This window comes from Dipodomys spectabilis, unplaced genomic scaffold (assembly GCF_019054845.1).
Source record: "Dipodomys spectabilis isolate Male_0828 unplaced genomic scaffold, ASM1905484v1 ptg000224l, whole genome shotgun sequence".
Classification (NCBI taxonomy): Eukaryota; Metazoa; Chordata; class Mammalia; order Rodentia; family Heteromyidae; genus Dipodomys; species Dipodomys spectabilis.
In genome coordinates this window covers 1885036-1906863 of record NW_024870901.1, presented here as the reverse complement: position 1 = coordinate 1906863, position 21828 = coordinate 1885036, and positions in this window count along the sequence as shown.

Sequence of the window (21828 nt, the reverse complement as noted above, 5' to 3'; positions counted from 1 at the left end):
GTGTGAGAAAGTTGACAATATTATATCTATGAGATCAGAGAAAAACCCAGAAATGGGGCTGTGACTCAATTTTAATGTGCTACCTCTGAGCAAAAGGAGCTCAGGGACAACAGCTAGGGTTAATGTCCAACCCCAGGACCTGCCCCCCACCAAAAAAAAAAAGACCGTGTAGCTCCATGTATTGTGCATGGATGGATGTATCCTTATAGGTGAATCTCCAGAGTAGCTATGATGAATGGACTGAACTAGGAAATTTGTTTTCAATACAATGATTTCATGGCACAGAGAGGGCTTTCAAGACATTGCATGTTCCGGGGCTCCCCTCACTGTTCCCAGTGTACCCTGAGGGTTTCTTTGCATCCCAGGCCTGTTGGAAGAAATCTCTCATTGTCTGGACAGGCAGACAAAAGGACTCACTCCTGTGCAGTGGTGAAACAAACTACTCTATCTGGGCCAATTAGTGAGGATGAGTGTGGGTAGGCTCTGAAGGTCAGGAGGAAAAGGCCTCTTTGTACCCCAAGCTATCTCTCTCACCAGTGCTCTGTTTTGAAAGGAAGCCTTCATTTATGCCACCATCCTAGGGAGGCCAAGTTCCCTGCACTTATCTTGCCTTTGTGAGAGTATATTCTAGTAATCAGATACATTGTTCAATATAAATCAGGAGTCCTTCTGGCAGACAACTAGTGCACTGAACCTAGTGAAATGTTTAATTGCAGTCGATGATGGGCCTATAATGCCTCTCCTAGGTTTCTGGAACCTTGGGAAATCCAAGCACATGTCAGACATCACAAGGCTTCCTGTCATCTAGGGTTGGTGAAGTTCATAATGTTTTGAAACATTTGACCTCTCCTAGTTGGGCCCTGGGTGGCTAGGTTTTCGGGTTGAACACAGGGCCTGGGTGTGAACATGAGATCAGTGCAGAAGCCCAGTGCTCTACCATTTGGTGTCACAGCTTCACTTCTGGTCTGTGTGTGTGTGTGTGTGTGTGTGTGTGTGTGTGTGTGTATGTGTGTGTGTGTGTCCGTGTGCATGGATGCATACACCAGTCCTGGAGATTGAACATAGGACCTAAGCAGTGTACCTAGTTTCACTTTTTTTTTTTTTTACTTTATGCTTTTATTTTTTCTTTTTTTTTAATTGTGAAAATACTGTACAGAGGGGTTACAATTACATGGACAAAATAGTGAGTACATTTCTTATCAAGCATTGTAGCCTCCTCCTTTGTTTACCCTACCAATCCTTCCCATCCTCCCTCCCCCCAATCCCCACCCAAGTTGTAAAGATCGTTTTTGACATGACAACTTGCATTCTCATTGTTGCAACAGGTCCACCTGTATCCTTATTTAAACGACTTGTTTTTCCACTTCCCCTCCACAAATTAAACCGATATCAAATACAGTGAAAGCATGGGTTATGCTGTGGGGGAGGGACATACAAAGCAACAAAGATATAATCTTATAATAACGTTAGAAACAAATGCATGAAAGAAAAAAACATTTCAAATAAATATCTTAGGGTTCATTTTCCTAACATCACCTTATCTGACCTTTTCTGCTTGGCTCATACATATACTAGATATTGCAAATAAGGGAAATCATGGGACATATGTTTCTTTGGGCCTGGCTTACTTCACTTAATATAATTTTTCCAAGTCTTTCCATTTCCTAAAAAATGGGGCAATGTCATTCTTTCTGATGGAGGCATAGAATTCCATTGTGTATATATGCCACATTTTCTTGATCCATTCATCTACTGAGGAGCATCTCGGTTGGTTCCAGATAATAGCTATGGTAAATAATGCTGCAATAAAAATAGTTGTGCTGATACCTTTAGTGTGGTCTTGTTTGTAATCATTTGGGTAAATGCCCAAAAGTGGGACTGTTGGGTCATAGGGGGGCTCTATGTGGAGTCTTTTGAGGAACCTCATACTACTTCCCAAGTGGTTGAACAAGTTACACTCCCACCAACAATGTAGTAAGGTTTCCTTCTGTCCACATCCCCTTCAGCAACTGTTGTTATTAGAGTTCTTGAATTTTGCCATTCTAACTGGGGTGAGGTGGTATCTCAATGTTGTTTTGATTTGCAATTCTTTTAGGGCTAGGGATGTTGAACATTTCTTCATGTGTCTATTAGCCATCCTTTCTTCTTCAGCGAAGTTTCTCTTTAAGTCATTAGCCCACTTATTTATTGGGCAGTTGTTTCTTTGGAGATTTGTTGTTAGGGGATTACATCCAAAAAATCATGCACCATGACCAAACAGGATTCAATTCAGGGGTGCAAAGCTGCTTCAATATAAACAAATCAATTGTATTATTCATCACATCAACAGGAGCAAGAATAAGAACCACATGGTTATCTCAATAGACACAGAAAAAGCATTAGACAGGATCCAACACGCCTTTAGGATAAGGTCTTGGAAAAATTATGAATCCATGGAACATTCCTCAATACAATAAAGGCTGTATATGACAAACCTACAGCCAGCATTATACTTAATGGTGAAAAACTAAAGCCATTCCCACTTAACTCAGGAACAAGACAAGGATGGCCACTCTCTCCAATTCTCTTCAATCTAGTATTAGAATGCCTAGCCACAGCAATAAGACAAGATGCAGACATAAAGGGGATCCAAATAGGGAAAGAAGAAATAAAACTCTCCCTCTTTGCAGATGACATGATCTTGTACTTAAAGAATCCCATAGATTCCACTCCCAAATTACTCAAGCTGATCCAAAACTTTGGCAAAGTAGCAGGGTATAAAATTAAACACCCAAAATCAATGGCTTTGCTGTATGCCAACAATGAGAAAACTGTGGCTTAAATTAGGAAAGCAACTCCATTTGTAATAGCCCCCCCAAAAATAAAATATCTAGGAATTAACATAACCAAAGAAGTGCAGGACCTCTATGATGAAAACTTTAAAAACTTGAAAAAGAAAATCAAAACAGAACTTAGAAAATGGGAAAAACTTCGATGCTCCTGGATTGGAAAGATTAACATAGTGAAAATGGCAAAACTTCCCTAGGCTCTCTACAAATGTAATGCGATACCTATCAAAATTCCAACCTCATTCTTCAAGGAAATAGAAGAGGCAATCCAAAAATTCATATGGAACAATAAAAGACCCCGAATAGCAAAAACGCTCCTCAACGGAAAGAACACTGCTGGAGGAATATCAATACCAAACTTCAAACTCTACTATAAAGCCATAGTAATCAAAACAGCTTGGTACTGGCATAAGAACAGACCTCAGGACCAATGGAATAGAATTGAAAACACAGAAATGAACCTACAGACCTATACCCATCTATTCTTTGATTAGGGAGCTAAAAAAAATAGAATGGAAGAAAGACAGCCTCTTCAGTAAATGGTGCTGGCAAAATTGGTTAACTACTTGTAGAAAACTAAATCTAGATCCTTATATATCACCCTGCACCAGAATCCAATCCAAATGGATCAAAGACCTCTGATTCAAAGCAGACACTCTGAAAACATTACAGGATGGAATCGGAGAAACCCTAGGTCTCCTTGGCTCAGGCCGAAATTTTCTTAATAGAGACCTGGAAACACAATAAATTAAAGAAAGGTTGGACAAATGGGATTGCATGAAATTGCAGAGCTTCTGTATGGCAAGGGACATAGCTAGCAAGATCAATAGAAAGCACATGGATTGGGAGAAGATCTTCACTAGCCATACAACGGACAAGGGTCTCATATCTAAAATATGCTTGGAACTCAAAAAATTAAATCCCCTAGTTTCTCTTGTACAAGGATATCTCTCTCCCACTTGAGCCACAGAGACACTTCAAGCTTTTTCTAATGATGTGTTCCTGAGAAATCATGCCCAGGGTTTCATATATGCAAAGCACTCTACCCCTAAGGCCCATTCCCAGCCCTCTACTTCAGGTTTATTAGTTTGTTTCTGTCTTTTTCTTGTTGTTGTCTGTTGTAGCAGTTAAAGTCTGGACCTGGGTGCTGTCCCTGAGTTCTTCAGCTCTACTCTAGTGCTCTACCACTTGAGACACAGCACCACTTCAGGTTTCCTCGTGGTTCATTGGAGTTAAGTGTCTCAAGGACTTTCCTGCCCCAGACTAGCTTTGAACCATGATCCTCAGATCTCATCCTCCTTGGTAGCTAGTATGTCAGGAAGGAGCCACAAGCACCAAACTTCCACTTCAGGTTTCTTAGTGGTCAATTGCAGATAATAGTCTCATGGGACCTTCTGTGTCTGAGATAGTTTGGAACCCAGATCCTCAGATCTCAGCTTCCTGAGATGGCAGGATGACAGACTTCAGCTATACACCCCTAGGCTGTGGCACTCTGCTGCAAAGTGGTCTTTGCTCCACGTAGTGGAGGGCTATCCATGAGCCCAGTGGTAAGGGTCAGTGCCTAGGCTGCAAGATCAAGGTTCATGACTGAGAAAAAACAGAACAATTGTCTGCATGAGACAACTCATTAGTCTTCAGTAATACATAATTTTGTCCATGCCATGGGGACACATCTGAGCCACAATATTCTTTTTTTTTAATCAAACTTCTTTTTTTTTCTTTATTGTGAAAATACCATACAGAGGGGCTATAATTACATCAGCAAAGTATTGAACGCATTTCTTAGTAAGCATTGTTGCCTCCTCCTTTGTTTCCCCTTCCTATCCCTTGCCCCTCTCTCCCCCGCACCAAAGTTGTAAAGTTCGTTTTTAGACGTAATGAATTGTACATCTCATTGTGGCAATGGGTCCACCTGTATCCCTATTTAAACGATTTGCTTTTTCCCTTCCCCTCCACAAATTATACCAACATCAAATAACAGTGAAAACAGGGGTTATGCTGTGGGGGTGAGACCTACAAACCAACAAATAAATCATCTTATAAATATGTTAAAAACAATCGCATGAAAGAAAAAAACATTTGAATCCTTACGGTGTGGTTCATTTCGCCTAAGACCAACATATCTGATATTTTCTGCTTTTCTCAGGCTTATACTAGTTATTGCAAATAAGGAAAACCATGGGACCTGTGTTTCTTTTTTTAAAATTTTTTGTGAACATAGTGTACAGAAGAGTTACAAATACATGGGTAGGATAATGCGTACCTTTCTTATCAAGCATTGCAGCCTCCTCCTTTGTTTACCTTCACATCCCTTCACAGCCTTCCCTCGCACCCCCGCATCCAATCCCCACCCCCCGCACCAACGTTGTAAAGCTCGTCTTCAACATGACAAATTGTACTTCTCATTGTTGTAACAGGTCCACCTGTATCCTTAAACGACTTGTTTTTCCCCATCTCCTCCACAAATTATACCGACATCAAATTTAGCGAAAGCAGGGGTTATACTGTGGGGGAGGGACATACAAAGCAACAAAGAAATAATCTTATAAATGCGTTAGAAACAAATACATGAAACAAAAAAACATTAAAATACATATCTAAGAGTTCATTTTCCTAACATCACATTATCTGACCATTTCTGCTTGACTCAGACATATACTAGATATTGCAAATAAGGGAAACCATGGGACCTATGTTTCTTTGGGCCGGGCTTACTTCACTTAATATAATTTTTGCAAGTCTTTCCATTTCCTAACAAATGGGGCAATGTCATTCTTTCTCATGGACGCATAGATTTCCATTGTGTATATATGCCACATTTTCTTGATCCATTCATCTACTGAGGAGCATCTCGGTTGGTTCCAGATATTAGCTATGGTAAATAATGCTGCAATAAACATAGTTGTGCTGGTAGTTTAGTGTGGTCTTGTTTGTAAACATTTGGGTAAATGCCCAAAAGTGGGATTGCTGTGTCATAGGGGAGCTCTATGTGAAGTCTTTTGAGGAACCTCCATATTGCTTTCCAAAGTGGTTGAACAAGTTTACACTCCCACCAACAATGCAGTAAGGTTCCCTTCTGTCCACATCCCCTCCAGCTACTGTTGTTATTAGAGTTCTTGAATTTTGCCATTCTAACTGGGGTGAGGTGGTATCTCAATGTTGTTTTGATTTGCATTTCTTTTTTGGCTAAGGATGTTGAGCATTTCTTCACGTGTCTATTGGCCATCCTTCTTTCTTCTACAGAGAAGTTTCTCTTTAAGTCTTTAGCTCACTTATTTATTGGGCAGTTGTTTCTTTGGAGATTTGTTGTTGGGGAATTTAATTTTTTGAGTTCCAAGTATATTTCAGATATGAGACCCTTGTCTGTTGTATGGCTAGCGAAGATCTTCTTCCAATCCGTGGGCTCTCTATTGATCTTGCTAGCTATGTCCTTTGCCATGCAAAAGCTCTGCAACTTCATGCAATCCCATTTGTCCTTGTGTTTCTGGGTCTCTATTAAGAAAATTTCTGCCTGAGCCAAGGAGACCTAGGGTTTCTCCTATTCCACCCTGTAATTTTTTCAGAGTGTCTGCTTTGACTCAGAGGTCTTTGATCCATTTGGAGTGGATTCTGGTGCAGGGTGATATATAAGGATCAAGATTTAGTTTTCTACAAGTAGTTAACCAATTTTGCCAGCACCATTTACTGAAGAGGCTGTCTTTCTTCCATTCTATTGATTTAGCTCCCTTATCGAAGATTAGATGGCTGTAGGTCTGTAGGTTCATTTCTAGGTTTTCAATTCTATTCCATTGGTCCTGAGGTCTATTCTTATGCCAATACCAAGCTTTTTTGATTACTATGGCTCTATAGTAGAGTTTGAAGTTTGGTATTGATATTCCTCCAGCAGTGTTCTTTCCATTGGGGAGCGTTTTTGCTATTCGGGGTCTTTTTTTGTTCCAAATGAATTTTCGGATTGCCTCTTCTATTTCCTCTAAGTTCTGTTTGGATTTCCTTTTTTCAGGATTTTAAAGTTTTCATCATAGAGGTCCTTCACTTCTTTGTTCTCTTTGAGTGTTCTCAGCCTGGTCACGCCATTCCTGCCTTTCCCTTTGAGTATTCTCAAGATGCTCACGCAAATCCTGTATCAGTTTTTGAGTAGCTTCCTCACGCTTATGATATTCTTCTATAAACTTTTGGATTGCCTCCTCTCTCTCCCTATCACACTCATATAGAGTCCTTGTTGGTTTTCAATCTTTTCATTTATCATGTTTGACAGCAGTGTTTTTAGAGCTCTTTGGGAACTCTCCTCTGGATTATTCATTATCTGATCTGTCCCCTGATTATCAAGAGTGGGAGTTGAGATACCCTTACTTGCCATTTCTCTTGTGTTTTTCCGGCTTACTCTGCCCATTTGAGATGAAAATAGCACCAGTTTTGTGCTAGAACACTATCTTAAGGCAAGTATCAACCAAAGTCTGAATTTGCAGAATCAATAGTCTACAGATACAATCCAGTTCAACAGATACATCTATTCAACATCAAACAATTATATATTAATGGGCTACGTACCGCAAGGAAGAATTTGGAAAACCAGAAATTATTCGGTTTAGGAAGAGATGTGGGTAAAAAATAGGAATAGAGTGATGTGGAAAGGCACAGGGAGAGTTAACTAAGTCCTAATCTAAAAGCAGGAAATAGGTTGGGTAGGATGAAAGTAGAGAGAGAGAGAAAAAGGAGAAAGAGAAAGGGGAAAAAGAGACCAGAAAAAATAGAAAAGTAAAAATTAATAATATTGTGCAGTAACGAAACCAATTATTTAGAGAAGAATGTGAATATAATGAGAGAAGGGGAGGGATATAAAGGAGATGTGACGAACTTAGAAATAAAAATGCTTAAAATATTATATAGGTATAAAGAGGTAGTACTGCTATTAAGGAATTTAAGTCTCAGAGGTTTTATATTGAGTAATAAATTTGTGGATTAAGTGTCTACACAATGGGAGATAGGGTCTAATAGTCAACTACGGGTTTATCTGAGGATGTTCAGGACAACAATTAAGTCACATAAAGAAGAACGAAAGAGAGGAAAAGGTGAAAAGGATAAGAAAGGAAGAAAAAAGATCAGAAGTTCAGTAGAGCTAAATAAATAACAAAAAGATAATTAAAAAAAGAGAAAGACAACAAAAAAGAAAGAAAAACTCACACACACACATGTATTTCTAAAATAAAAATTATAAGAGGAAAAAAGTTACTGGAAAACAATTTTTTTCAAAAAAGGCAATAATTAAAGATTAAAAAATTTTAGAAAAGAAAAAAAATTTTTATATAAGGTACCAAAAAAAGAAGAAGATGAAGGAAGAGGAGGAGGAGGAGGAGAAGAAGAAGAAGAAGAGGAAAAAAGTTCTTTGATTTTTTGGGGAGGGGTGGGAAAAATCCTGTATCTCCCTTGTGTCCTTAACCAGCCTCTTGTTGGAGTCTCTGGTCTGCTTGTGGACCTATGTTTCTTTCAGCCTTTCTTACTTCACTTAATATAATTTTTTCCAAGTCTTTCCATTTCCTAACAAATCTGGCAATGTGATTTTTTTCCTTATGGAGGCATAGAATTCCATATTATATATATATATATATATATATATATATATATATATATATATATATATATATATATATATATATAATATGGAATTCTGTATATATCACATTTTTTGTCTGCAAAATCATCTCAGTTGTGGAGCTCTTACAAGGACCAGATGAATCAATGTACCCTGTAAAGGACTCAGCACATAGCACCCTGTGCAAGACTCAGCACAGAGCGCCCTATGAAGGGCTCAGCACATAGCTCTATTCCACAAATTGTCATTAGAATTAGGGTGGTTTCATCAGTATCACCCTTCTTTGAGGAACATTTCGCAAACCACACAAGATTACATCTTAAGGTTTTAGATGGGTGTTTTTTGTGAGGGGGGTTATCCATGGGGCTTGAACTCAAAGCATCTGCATACTGTTCTAATAACATTTGCTCAGGGATAGAGCTCTGCCTCTAGGAGCCACATTTTAAAGAGTCTCACAGACTTCTCGCCAGGGCTGGATTTTAAAGCCTCCAAACAGCTAGGATGATGGGGTTATGCCAGCCATCAGCGTCTGGTTCTGTGCAGCTGGGTTGCAGCGGTATGCATATGGCTAAGTCAGGTTAGTTAGCAGCTGTCAGCGCCAGACTCCTAGCTTGCTCTGTGATGATGTATTTGAAGTACTGTCCTTATATCATTGCAGGTAGAACATTCTACCTTTTTTTTGGCAGCAGTCCTGGGGCTTGAGTAAGGGCTTAGAAAATGTCCCTAAGGGTTAGTGCTCCAGGCTAGCATTCAATTGATTGAAAAACAGCAGAACTTCTAGATTTTCTGTTTATGTGGCACTGAGAAATACAACCCAGGGCTTCTTGCTTACGAGGTGAGCACTCAACCATCGAGCCCCAGGAGTGAACGAGGTATAAATAGATAGAGCTTCCTGTATATAAGTATTATATACACAAAAAGATAGGTGTCTGTATATTATTGAATTGTAGATAATATTACTACCAATTATTAGGTTTTAAATTATGTCTCCATTTAATGATGTGTCCCAGTTGAACAATTAATAAAACATTAATTAATAATTACTCAATATCCTGTTATTATTCATCATATATGTACATACATCCATACATATAATTACATATTTCATAAATGAGACAAATTAAATTATGCATCGTGTGTTACTACCAATTATTAGGTATTTAATTATGTCTCCATATAATTTTTATTCTCTTAATGCTCAATAAAATATTAATTAAACTTAATCCAAGTCCTATAATTATTGCATCTAATTTTATCCCAGAATGATTCACTACTAATTCAATCTTTTTTTCTTCCACCTATATCATTTATGACATCCTAATGCATAGCATATAGATTTGCATAAAATTTATACATCCTAACTGTCACCGAACACTTTCAAAGAAGAGGAAAACGTGTCAAACTCAGCTTCTCACTCCATGATTACATTTTTGGCAGTGGTGGGATCTAAACTCAGGGCCTAGATGCTCAGTTCATGAATGGGTGACTGCCAGCACAGCAGGCTCTAGCCAATTCAGCTGCCAGGCAGTTCCCAGGCCCTGAGATCGAGCCCTGTATGTTGACTCCATATTGCACTTAGTGTAGTTATTCATTTTATTTTTTGTTTTATTCATTTATTTACCATTTATTTCATTGACTTTTATTACACATGAAACATTTATTACATTTATTACATAGGATATAGCTTTGCCTATGTATGGAACTTCACACTTGACAACCAGGCCTTTCACAGAAAAGGAAAACATGTGTCACCTTAGGCTTCTTATTCCACCATTCAATTTTTGTGAGTGTTGGCATCTGAACTCTTAGCCTGCAAGGCCCAATTCATGAATGGGGCATATAGAGCTTACAAGAAGTTCCCAGCACCTGAGATGGAGCCCCAGAGGTTGACAAAATAAGAACATATTGACATGCAGATGGTAGTACACAAATAAATATAGATCTTTAAAGAAAGCCAGAGATGTCTATACATTCTTCAGTTATATAAACAACATTCCTAGCAATTCTTGCGTATTTATTATGCCTCCATGTAATTAATATTTTCGTTTTCATCCTTAATGAAATATTAATTAAATCAACTACTGTCTTGAACCTATTGCATCCATGTAATTAATAGCATTCTTTTAGTGTGTCAAAAAATATCCATTAAAATCCATCAGTCTCCTAAAATCACTCTGTTTAATTTTATAGTAGTATCATTCAGAAACAAATAATTCAACCTTGACATTCATAACCTTCCATCGGTATTCCTATGTATAGGAACCAGACTCTTAGGATCTCCCTGCATTGGTAGGGGTTAGGACCGGACTTCGAACACAGGGTCTATGTGGCCGTGTTGGCCTATGTCTTCCTTGGTAGCCTGGCAGCCTTCACCAATGCCAGGTTAGAAACACTTTTCAGCCATATCATTCAGACCCAGTATGGTCACCTTGCAAAGAAAACAAATGTAAAACCGGCAGCCATCTGAAAGTTGCCGATTTGTTTTCGTGTATTTTGTTTTTATTTTTTTTTTTCTGTAAAAATACCGTACAGAGGGGTTACAATTACATGGGCAAGATAATGAGTACATTTCCTTTTTTTTTTGGGGGGGTCTGGTCGTGGGCCTGAACTCTGGACCTGGGCGCTGTCCCGCAGCTCTTCAGCTCAAGGCTAGCACTCTACCACTTGAGCCACATCACCACTTCTGGCTTTTTTTTCCTGCTTATGTGGTGCTGAGGAATCAAACTCAGGGCCTCATGCATGCAAGGCAAGCGCTCTACCACTGAGCCACCTTCCCAGCAATGAGTACATTTCTTATCAAACATTGTTGCCTCCTCATATGTTTCCACTTCCCATCCCTTCCCATACCCTCTCTGCCCCCCCACCAGATCCTCCCCCCCACCAATGTTGTAAAGTTCGTTTTTCGACATAATGACTTGTACATCTCATTGTTGCAATAGGTCCACCTGTATCCCTATTTAAACGATTTGTTTTTTCCCTTCCCCTCCACAAATTACACCACCATCAAATACAGTGAAAGCACGGGTTATACTGTGGGGAAGAGACATACAAAGCAACATAGAAATCATCTTATAAATATGATAGGAACAATTGAATGAAATAAAAAACCTTTTGAATACTTATCTTTGGGTTCATTTCCCTAACATCAACTTATCTGACCTTTTCTGCTTGACTCAGACATATACTAGTTATTGCAAATAAGGGAAACCTTATCTGTGTCATTTTATTTATTTTTATTCCTGTCAGTCTTTGGGGCCCAGGAACCCAGGTTCGGCTGTGAGTCCAGTGGCTTCAACCCAGCCTGGAGTGATCAAAGCTTAGACAGAGTTGCCATTATCTGAGTTCAAGCCCCGTGCTTGACAAAATAAAAATAAATAAATAAATTCATTAAAATATTTTAAAAATTATGAGGCCCCGTGGCTTGGAATTGACTCCATTTTTTCTGCCATGCCTGGGATTTGAACTCAGGGTCTGGGAAATCTGCAGCATTGTGGGGGAAGTGGAAGCTTACCATGCTGGAAGACAAGAAAGTCAGGCCTGTTCCCAAGGCCTGAATTCAAGTCCTAGCACTTGAAAACAATAATATTTGTATATATTTGAAATACATGACTTAAATTTACAGGTTTACTGCATATTGCAGTTCATGTAGTTATTGATTTCATTTTGTGTTTTACTTATTTCTTATGAATTTTAGTGAGTATGATTACACATATAATATTTTTTACATCCTATTACATAGAACATAGATTTGCCTATGTATTATCCATCATTCCTGAGACCCAGGACTTTGCCGATAAGGAAAACAAGTGGGACAATTAGCTTCTTCCACCAGGATTAAGTTTTTGGCAGTTCTGTGATTTGAACTCTGGGCCTACAAGACCTACTTCATAAATGGGTCAATGTTAGCATACCAGTTTGATGCAAGCGAAGTTGGCGGGCAAATATGAGGACCTAAGATCAAGCCTTAAGAGTGGCCAATATATAAACAGATAGATGTGTAGATTGCAGTGTGTGTGTTTATTTACATATGTATATGCATCTATAAATAAATGTATACCTAGACAGATAGACATTTGTGTAGATTCTATTGCATAACTCTCTATATAAAGTGATGTCTATATCTTATTCTTATAAATTCTATTGCTACCAATTATTTGGTCTAAAATTATGTGTCCATTAATTAATCATGGGAGAAGACTTAATAAAGTATTAATTCAATTAATCAATGACCTATATTTATTGTGTACAATCTTATACTAGATTAAATAGCTAATTAGTAATTCAATTAGTACATGTCAAACATTCTATTAGTCTTCCTATAGATAGGAATATATAGGAATGAGTTTCCTAGCATCTTCAGCCATGTGTAGGTGGCAGTCCCAGGATCGAACTCAGGGCCTAGGTGTCTCGGTTGGGCTCAGGCTTCACTGACAGCACCCAGCCTTCCGTCATGCAAGGTCATATACAATTTTCAAGCTGAGTCATTGAGACCCAGGATGGTCACAGTGCAAAGGAAAAAAAGGTAAAATGGTTGTGTAAAACTGCCTGTTTTTTTCCTCCTCCATTTTTGTTGCTTTGATTGATTTATGCCAGTGCTAGGAGTTGAACTCGGGTCCTAGGATCCATGGTTCATCTGTGGGTGTAAATGCTGCACCCCAGCCTAGGGTAATCATGGTTTAAGACACAATAAAGGGCCTCCTTCAGCAAAAGGACCCCAGGGACAATGTTTAGGCTCACAGTTCAAGCCTCAGGAGCGGCCACACAAAAAAAGAGCCATTAAGTCTCTGTGTCTGTGTATGTATGCATGTATTTCTATCAGTGAACAGCCAGAGTCGCTATGAAGAAAGTCACCCAGCTAGGAAATTTGCTTTGAATAGAATGATTTCATAGCACAGAGAGTGCTTTCAAGACAGTGCGTGTTCCTGGGATCCCTTCACTGTTTACAGTGTAGCCTGAGGGTTTCTGCACACCCCAGGCTGTTGGAGGAAGTCTGCCTCATTGTTGGAACAGGCAGAAAAAAAAAGCCTCACTCCTGTACAGTTGTGTAACAAACAATTCATGTGGGGCAATTAGTGAGGATGAGTGTGGGCAGGCTCTGAAAGCCAGGAGAAAAAAACCTCTTTGCACCCCAAGCTCTTTCTCTCTCAGTGCTCTGTTTTGACAGGTAGCCTTCATTTGTACCATCTCCCATGGCAGGCCAAGTTTCCTGCACTCATCCTGTCTTTGTTAGACTATGTTCTAGTGTTGAAAAAAACTACTACAATTAATTCAAGAGGCCTTCTGGCAGACAACTAGGGAGCTGAACTTAATAAGATTCCTAATTGACAAAGGTGCCTCCCTAGGATTCCGGGAGCTTGTTAAATCTAAACACTTGTGCAAAATTACAATGCTTCCTGTCATCTAGGGCTGGTGAAGCTCATCATGTATTGAAACCTTTGCCCTCTTCGAGTTGGGCCTTGGGTAGGTAGATTTCAGGTTAAACACAGGGCCAGGGTGCTGACCTTGAGCGCAGAAGAGAAGCTCTTTGCTTTACCATTTGGTGTCACTGCTTCATTTCTTGTATATTTGTGTGTGTGTGTGTGTGTGTGTGTGTGTGTGTGTGTGTGTGTGTGTGTGTGTGCATGCGTGTGTGCATGTGCATACACCAGCCCTGGAGCTTTTATTCAGGACCTGAGCACTGTACCTTAGTTTCTCCTGTATAAGGACAGCACTCTACCACTTGAGCCACACAGCCAATTCAGTCTTCTTTTCTAGGGATGTGGTACTGAGGATTCAAACCCAGGGTTTCATACATGCAAAGCACTCTACCCCTAAGGCACATTCCCAGCACTCCACTTCAGGTTTCTTGATTTTTTTTCTTGTAAGTTGGAGGAGTTGAAGCCTGGGCCTGGGTGCTGTCTCTGAGCTGAGTAATTCAGCTCAAGTTTAGCACTCTACCACTTGAGCTACAGTGCCCCTTCAGGCTTTCTGGTGCTTCTTTGGAGATAACCATCTCAAGGAATCTCATTCCGAGGCTGGCTTTGGACCATGATACTCAGCTCTCAGGCTCCTGAATAACTAGGATGAAAGGTGCGAATCACTGGTGCCCAGCTTCCACTTTAAGTTTCTAAGTGGTGAATAGGAGATAATAGTCTCATGGGACATTTTGTTTCTGGGATAGTTTGGAACCCAAATCCTCAGCTTCCTGAGCAGGCAGGATGATAGACCTCAGCTAAAAACACCTAAGCCGTGACACTTTCTACAAGGGTGTCTTTGGCTCCGCGTGGTAGAGTGCAAGCCATGAGCTCAAGAAGGAAGAAGCCAAGCACCTAGGCTCTGGGTTGAAGGTTCATGATGGAGAAAAGGAAACCAAACCAATTGTCAGCAGGAGACAAGTCACTAGAGTTCAGTACACATGTAAATTTGGCCGTGCTTTGGGGACATATCTGAGCCTCAAGTTTCTCATCTACACAATCATCTTACTTGTGGAGCTCTAACAAGGACCAGATGAAAGAATACACCCCATGAAGGACTCAGCACATAACACCTCAGCACCGAGCACACCAGGAGGGACTCATCACATAGCTCTATCCCACAAGCTGTCATTAGAATTTGGGTGCTTTCATCAGTATCACCATTCTTTCAGAAAATCATCACAAACCACAAAAGTTCACATCTAATGGTTTAAAGGGGTGGTTAGTGGAGGGGAGGGTCCTCAGCCTTGGGGATTGCACTTATAGGTTGAGGGTACTCTCCTAAGACCTTTTCCTCAAGTTTAGAACTCTACCACTTTGAGCCTCAGCTCAGAGTCTCGCGGACTTCCTGCCAGGGCTGAGTATTCACACCACCAGTTTCAGAACTCATCCCCGAGCAGCTAGGGGTGAGCCAGCAGCGTCTGGTTCCATGGAGTTGGTTTGCAGCTGTTGACCTCTGGCTAAGTCAGGTTAGATGTCAGCCATCAGCTTCAGACTCCTGGCTTGCTCTGTCATGAGGTATTTGAAACCCTGTCATTTTATAGTTGCAGTCATAACATTCTAATTTGTTTTTGGTGCTTCAGTGACAGCACCACTTCTGGCTTTCTCTTTGCATGTGATAGTGTGGAAATGAACCCAGAGCTTCATACATACTAGGCAAACACTCTACCACTGAGCCCCAGTAGTGACAAGTAGAAATATATATGGTTTGTTATATATATATATATATAGATAGATAGATAGATAGATAGATAGATAGATACATATATAGATAGATAGATAGATAGATAGATAGAAAACAAGAGAGAGATGTCTGTATATTATTAAGTTATATATACTATTTTACTACCAATTATCAATAATTAAATTATTTCTTCCTTTATTTAGGTATCATGTTTGAATTCATAATAAAGTATTAATTGAAAATTAGGCAATGTACTATGATTATTGTGTGTGATTTTATAATATAAACATACACTAAGTACTAAGGTAATTGTTACTTTTACAACATTCCATTCATATGGCTGTCTATTGGAATGTATTTTTTAGGATCTCCTGACATTCGTAGGTGGCAGGGATTTGATCCCCGGACCTAGTTTGCTGATTTGGGCTATGGCTTCCCTGATAGCCCATCAAACTTCAGCAGTGCAAGGTCACGTACACTTTCCGGGCCCTGACATTTAGATCCAAGATGGTCACAATTCAAAGGAAAAAACTATGTAAAACTACCTTCTGGAATTTCCCAGTTTTATCTTTCTCCTTCCTTCACCCTCTTTTTTTTTTGTCGGTTGTCAGGCAGAATTCTGTGTCTGTGCACTGTCCCTCAACTCTTCAGCTCAAGGCTATCATTCTACCACTTGAGCCATAGAAACACTTCCGTCTTTTTACTGCATATGTGGTGCTGAGGAATTGAACTCAGGACCTTATGCATGCAAGGCAAGCACTCTACTACTGAGCCACCTTCCCAAGACTTCACCTTTTTTTGCCACAGAAAGATTTGAACTCAGGTCCTAGGATCTCAGGATGGGCTGTGGGTCCAGAGCCTGCACCCCAGCCTAGAGTGATCAAGGTTGAGGCAGAGTTGCCACAAGCTGAGTTCAAGGCCCGGGCCTGGCCAAAAAAATTAAGGCCGTGGCTTGGAATTTGCTCCATTTTTCTGGAGGCCTGGGATTTGAACTCAGGGTCTGGGGAACTCTGTGGCACTGTGGGTGAGGGGAAGATCACCGTCTTTGAAGAGAAGAATTTCAGACCAGTTTCAAGGGCCTGAATTCAAGCCCCATCACTGGAAAAATAATACTCATATATGAGATCTTTTTACATACATGGGTTTACTTCATATGACATTTATTGCCCTTCTTTATTCATTGTTTATTTTATTTAGCATTATTACATATATAACTTTTTTCATTTATTATATCTTATCACATGGATATATTTGCATATGGATTATACATCATACTGAGACACAAGACTTTTACAGAGAAGGAAAAAAAGTGTCAAAATTGGCTTCTTACTGCACATATAAACTTTTGGCAATGCTGGGATTTGAACTCACAGGCCACAATGCATAATTTATGAATGGGTCAGTTGTAGAACAAAAGCCTTTGGCACACTGAGCTGCCAGCCAGTTCTGAAGACCTGAGATTAAGCCATAGTAGTGGGATATATATATATATATATATATATATATATATATAGTTAGATATAGGCATAGATATAGACATAGAAAGATAGATATAGATAGATAGATGATAGATAGATAGATACATAGATAGAAAGAAAGAAAGAAAGAAAGATAGATAGATAGATAGATAGACAGATAGATAGATGTGTAGTTTGCTATATATATGAGAGAGACAATGTGAGGATATTAAATTATATATATTATGAATTATTAGTTATGAAATTAGGTATCCATTAACTTACCAAAGTATTAATGTAAAAGAAGTCAGTATTCTTTAATTAGGAGAACGAAACCAGTGTGTTAGAATTGAAGACATAATCCAATAATTTTTGTGTGGTATTCTATAAGAGAATCATGAACTAACTGTCAATTTAATTGTAACTTTTATAAATTCCATTAAGCATTCCCATGGATAGGAATGATTTTCTCAAGATCTCCCTCCATTTGTAGGAGGCGGTCCTGGCATTCCAACTCCAGGCCTGAGTAGTTTACTAAGAAATGCAAACCATTAGAATGACACTGTGAAGATTTCAGATTGTCATGAGAAAAATAGAACAAGAAAAAAGAAAGTCAAGTGTCAGTGGATCCTGCCTGTAATTCTAGCTCTTCAGGAGTCTGAGAGGTAGAGAATGACAATTTGAATTCAGTCGGGACAGGAAAGCCCAGGACAATCTTATTTCTAAGGGATCACAGGAATTAAAAAAAAAAAAAAACATGAGTGGGGCTGTGGCTTAAGGGCATAGCACTACCTTTGAGCAAAAGGAGCTCAGGGACAGTGCCTAGGCTCATAGTATGACCCCCAGACTTGCCAAAAACAAAAAACAAAAAACAGTAACTCCATGTCTACCCATGTATGTATGCATGTATTGCTATCGGTGAAGATCCAGAGTCCCTATGTTGAAAGGCACTCAGCTAGGAAATTTACTTTGAATAAAATGGTTTGATAGCACAGAGAACGTTTTCAAGACAGTGCATATTCCGGGGCAACCCTCACTGTTCCCAGTGTAGCCTGAGGGTTTCTGCGAACCTCAGGCTGCTGGAGGAAGTCTGACTCATTATTGGAACAGGCAGAAAAAAGGTCTCACTCTTGTACAGCTGTGTAATAAACAACTACATCTGGGGGCTGGGAAGGTAGCTGAGTGGTAGAGTGTATGCCTTGCAAGCATGAGGCCCTGGGTTCGATTCCTCAGGACCACATAAACAGAAAAAGCCGGAAATGGTGCTGTGGCTCCAGTGGTAGACCGCTAGCCTTGAGCTGAAGAGCTGAGGGACAGCGCACAGACCCAGAGTTCAGGCCTCATGACTGGCAAAAAAAAAAAAAACAACTCCATCTGGGCCAATTAGTGAAGATGAGTGTGGGCAGGCTCTGAAGGCCAGGAGAAAAAGACCTCTTTGCATCCAAAGCTATCTCTTTCCCCAGTGCTCTGTTTGGACAAGAAGCCTTCACTTGTGTCACCTCCTCTGGCAGGCCAAGTTCCTTGTACTTATCCTGTCTTTGTTAGACTATGTCCCAGTGTTGAAACAAACTGCTACAATTAATTCAAGGGTCCTTCTGGCAGACAACTAGAGAGCTGAACCGAATTAAAAGATTCCTAATTGGCAAAGTTGCTTCCTTAGGTTTCCAGAAGCTCACTGAATCTAAGCACATGGGTAATATCACAATGCTTCTTGTCATGTAGGGCTGGTGAAGCTCATCAGGTTTTGAAACCTTTGACCCCTCCTAGTTGAGCCCTGGATGGCTAGCTTTTGGGGTTGAACACAGGGCCTAGGTGCTAAACATGAGCTCAGAACCGAAGCTCAGTGCTTTAACACAATTTGGTGTAACAGCTTCACTTCTGATATGTGTGTGTGTGTGTGTGTGTGTGTGTGTGTGTGTGTGTGTGTGTGTGTGTGTGTGTGTGTGTGTGCATACACTTGTCCTGGAACTTGAGGACCTGAGCACTGTACCTGAGTTTCTCCTGTACAAGGATAGCACTTTACCACTTGAGCCACAGGGCCACTTCAGGATTTTTTTTTAGTGATGTGGTACTGAGGAATCAAAACCCAGGGATTCATACATGCAAAGCAGTCTAAGGCTTCCTATTCAGGTTTTTTTTTTTCTCTCTTGTGTGTTGGAGGAGTTGACGTCTAGGCCTCGTGCTCTCCTTGAGTTCTTCAGCTAAAGCCAAGTGAGCTACCACTTGAGCTACAGCATTTCTTCAGGTTTTTGTTGGGTCACTGGAGAGTAGCGTCCATCTCAAGAATTTCCTGCCCAGACTGGCTTTGGACCCTGATCCTCAGCTCTCAGGCTCCTGAGTAGCTAAGAGGACAGGCGTGAGTTAGTGGTGCCCAGCTTCCACTTCAATTTTCTAAGTGATGAATAGGAGATAATATTCTCTTTGTGTCTGGGATAGTTTGGAACCCAGATCCTCAGATCTCAGCTTCTTGAGTAGGCAGGGTGACAGACCTCAGCTACAGACGCCTAGATCTAACTCTCTGTTGCAAGAGGGTCCTCTGCTCCACGTGGTAGGGCGTTAGCCATGAGCCAATAGGGGAGAGTCAGTGCCTAGGCCCTGAGTTCAATGTTGATGACTGAGAAAAATAAATAATTGTCTGCAGGAGACAACTCACTAGATTTCAGTACATACATAATTTTGGTGAGCCTCAAGCTTCTCATCTACACCATCATCTTACTTGTAGAACTCTTACAAGGATCAGATGAAAGAATGAACCCCATGAAGGACTCAGCACACACCTTATGAAGGACTCATCACATAGCAGTATCCCACACGCAGTCATTAGAAGTAGGGTGCTTTCATCGTTATCACCATGGTTTCAGAAACACGTCACAAACCACACAAAATTCACATCTAATGATTTAGAGGGATGGGTCTTTTTGGGAGGGCTGGGGGTCAGCCACAGGGAATGCACTGGAAGGTTGGGGGTACTGTTGTAAGATCTTTGCTCAAGGCTACAGCTCTACCACTGTGAGCCACAGCTCAGAGTTTTGCAGACTTCCTTCAAGGGCTGGGTTTTAAACCCACCAGTATCAAATCTCAGCCCCTGAGTATGTTGGATGACAGGGCTGAGTGAGCCAGTAGCATCTGGCTCCGTGGGGCTGGGCTGCAGTGCTTTACTTCTGGCTAAGTCAGGTTAGATGTCAGCTTTCAGCACCAGACTCCCTGTTTGCTCTGTGATGAGGTATTTGCAGTCCTATCCTCATATCGTTGCAGTTAGAACATTCTATTTTCTTTTTTTGGGTGCCAGTCCTGGGTCTTGAGTAAGGGTCTAGACACAGTCCCTCAGCTTTTATGCTCAAAGCTAGTGCTCGACTGCTTGATGGACAGCATGACTTCCAGATTTTTTGTGCACGCGGTAGTGAGGAATCAAACCCAGGGATTTGTATGTACTAGGCAATCACCCTACCACTGAGCCCCAGGAGTGACAAGAGTATGAACAGATAAATGTATAGATTGGTTGACAGATAAATGGATGTATATGTATACAACAAGAGAGAGATGTCTGTATACTAGGTAACTGCATATAGAATATTACTACTGATTATTGGCAATTAAATTCCTTCCTTTTTAAAGTACCATGATTGAATACATAATAAAATATTAATTGAAAATTAGTCAATGTAGTATAATTGTTGTGTATAATTTTATAATATAATCGTACACTAACTACTAATTTAATTGTTACTTTTATAACATTCCATTCCTATGGATGCATATGGGAATGGGTTTCTTAGAATCTCCCGCCATTCATTAGTGGCAGTCCTGGGATTCTATCTCCAGATCTAAATTGCTGGTTTCGGCTATGGCTTCCTTAATAGCCACCAAACATCAGCAATATAAGGTCAGGTACACTTTCTGGGCCTTGGCATTTAGACCCAGGATGGTTACAATACAAAGGAAATAAAAATGTAAAACTACCTTCTTGAACGTCTCAGTACTATGCTTTTCCTTTTTATTTTTTATATTTTTCCCTGTCCCAAGATTTGAACTCAGGTCGTAGGATCCCAGTGCTGGCAGTGGCAGAGATGTGAAGACCTGACTTCAAGCCCTGTACTTGGCAATAATAATAACAATAATAGTAATAATAGTAATAATAATACCCTGGCTTGAATTTGCACAATTTTTCTGGCAGGCATGGGATATGAAATCAGGGTCTGGGTAACTCTGTGACACTGTGGGTGAAGGGGAATGGCTCAATGTCCTTGAAGACAAGAAATTCAGACAAGTTCCTCGGGCCTGAATTGAAGCCCCAGCACTGGAAAAAATAATGTTCATATATGAGATATTTTTACATACATGGGTTTACTGCGTGGACATTTATTACCCTTATTTATTTAGTATTATTACACATATAACATTTCTTTTATTATATCATATCACATAGGATATATTTTATACATCATACTGAGACCAAAGACTTTCGTAGAGAAGGAAAACAATGTGTCAAAATTGGCTTCTTACTACAAAGAATAAAATTTTGGCCATCCTCGGATTTCAACTCATGGACTACAATGCCCAATCCATAAATGGGATCACAGTCTTAGCAGTCCAGATTCTGGCAAACTGAGCTGCCAGGAAATTCTGAGGACCTATGATCAAGCCCACTAGTCCCATATATATATATATATATATATATATATACACACACATATATATGTATATATATATCCTACATATATATATACTAGTATATATATCTATATATATACTAGTCCCATATATATATATATATACATATATACGTATATACATATATACATATATATATATATAT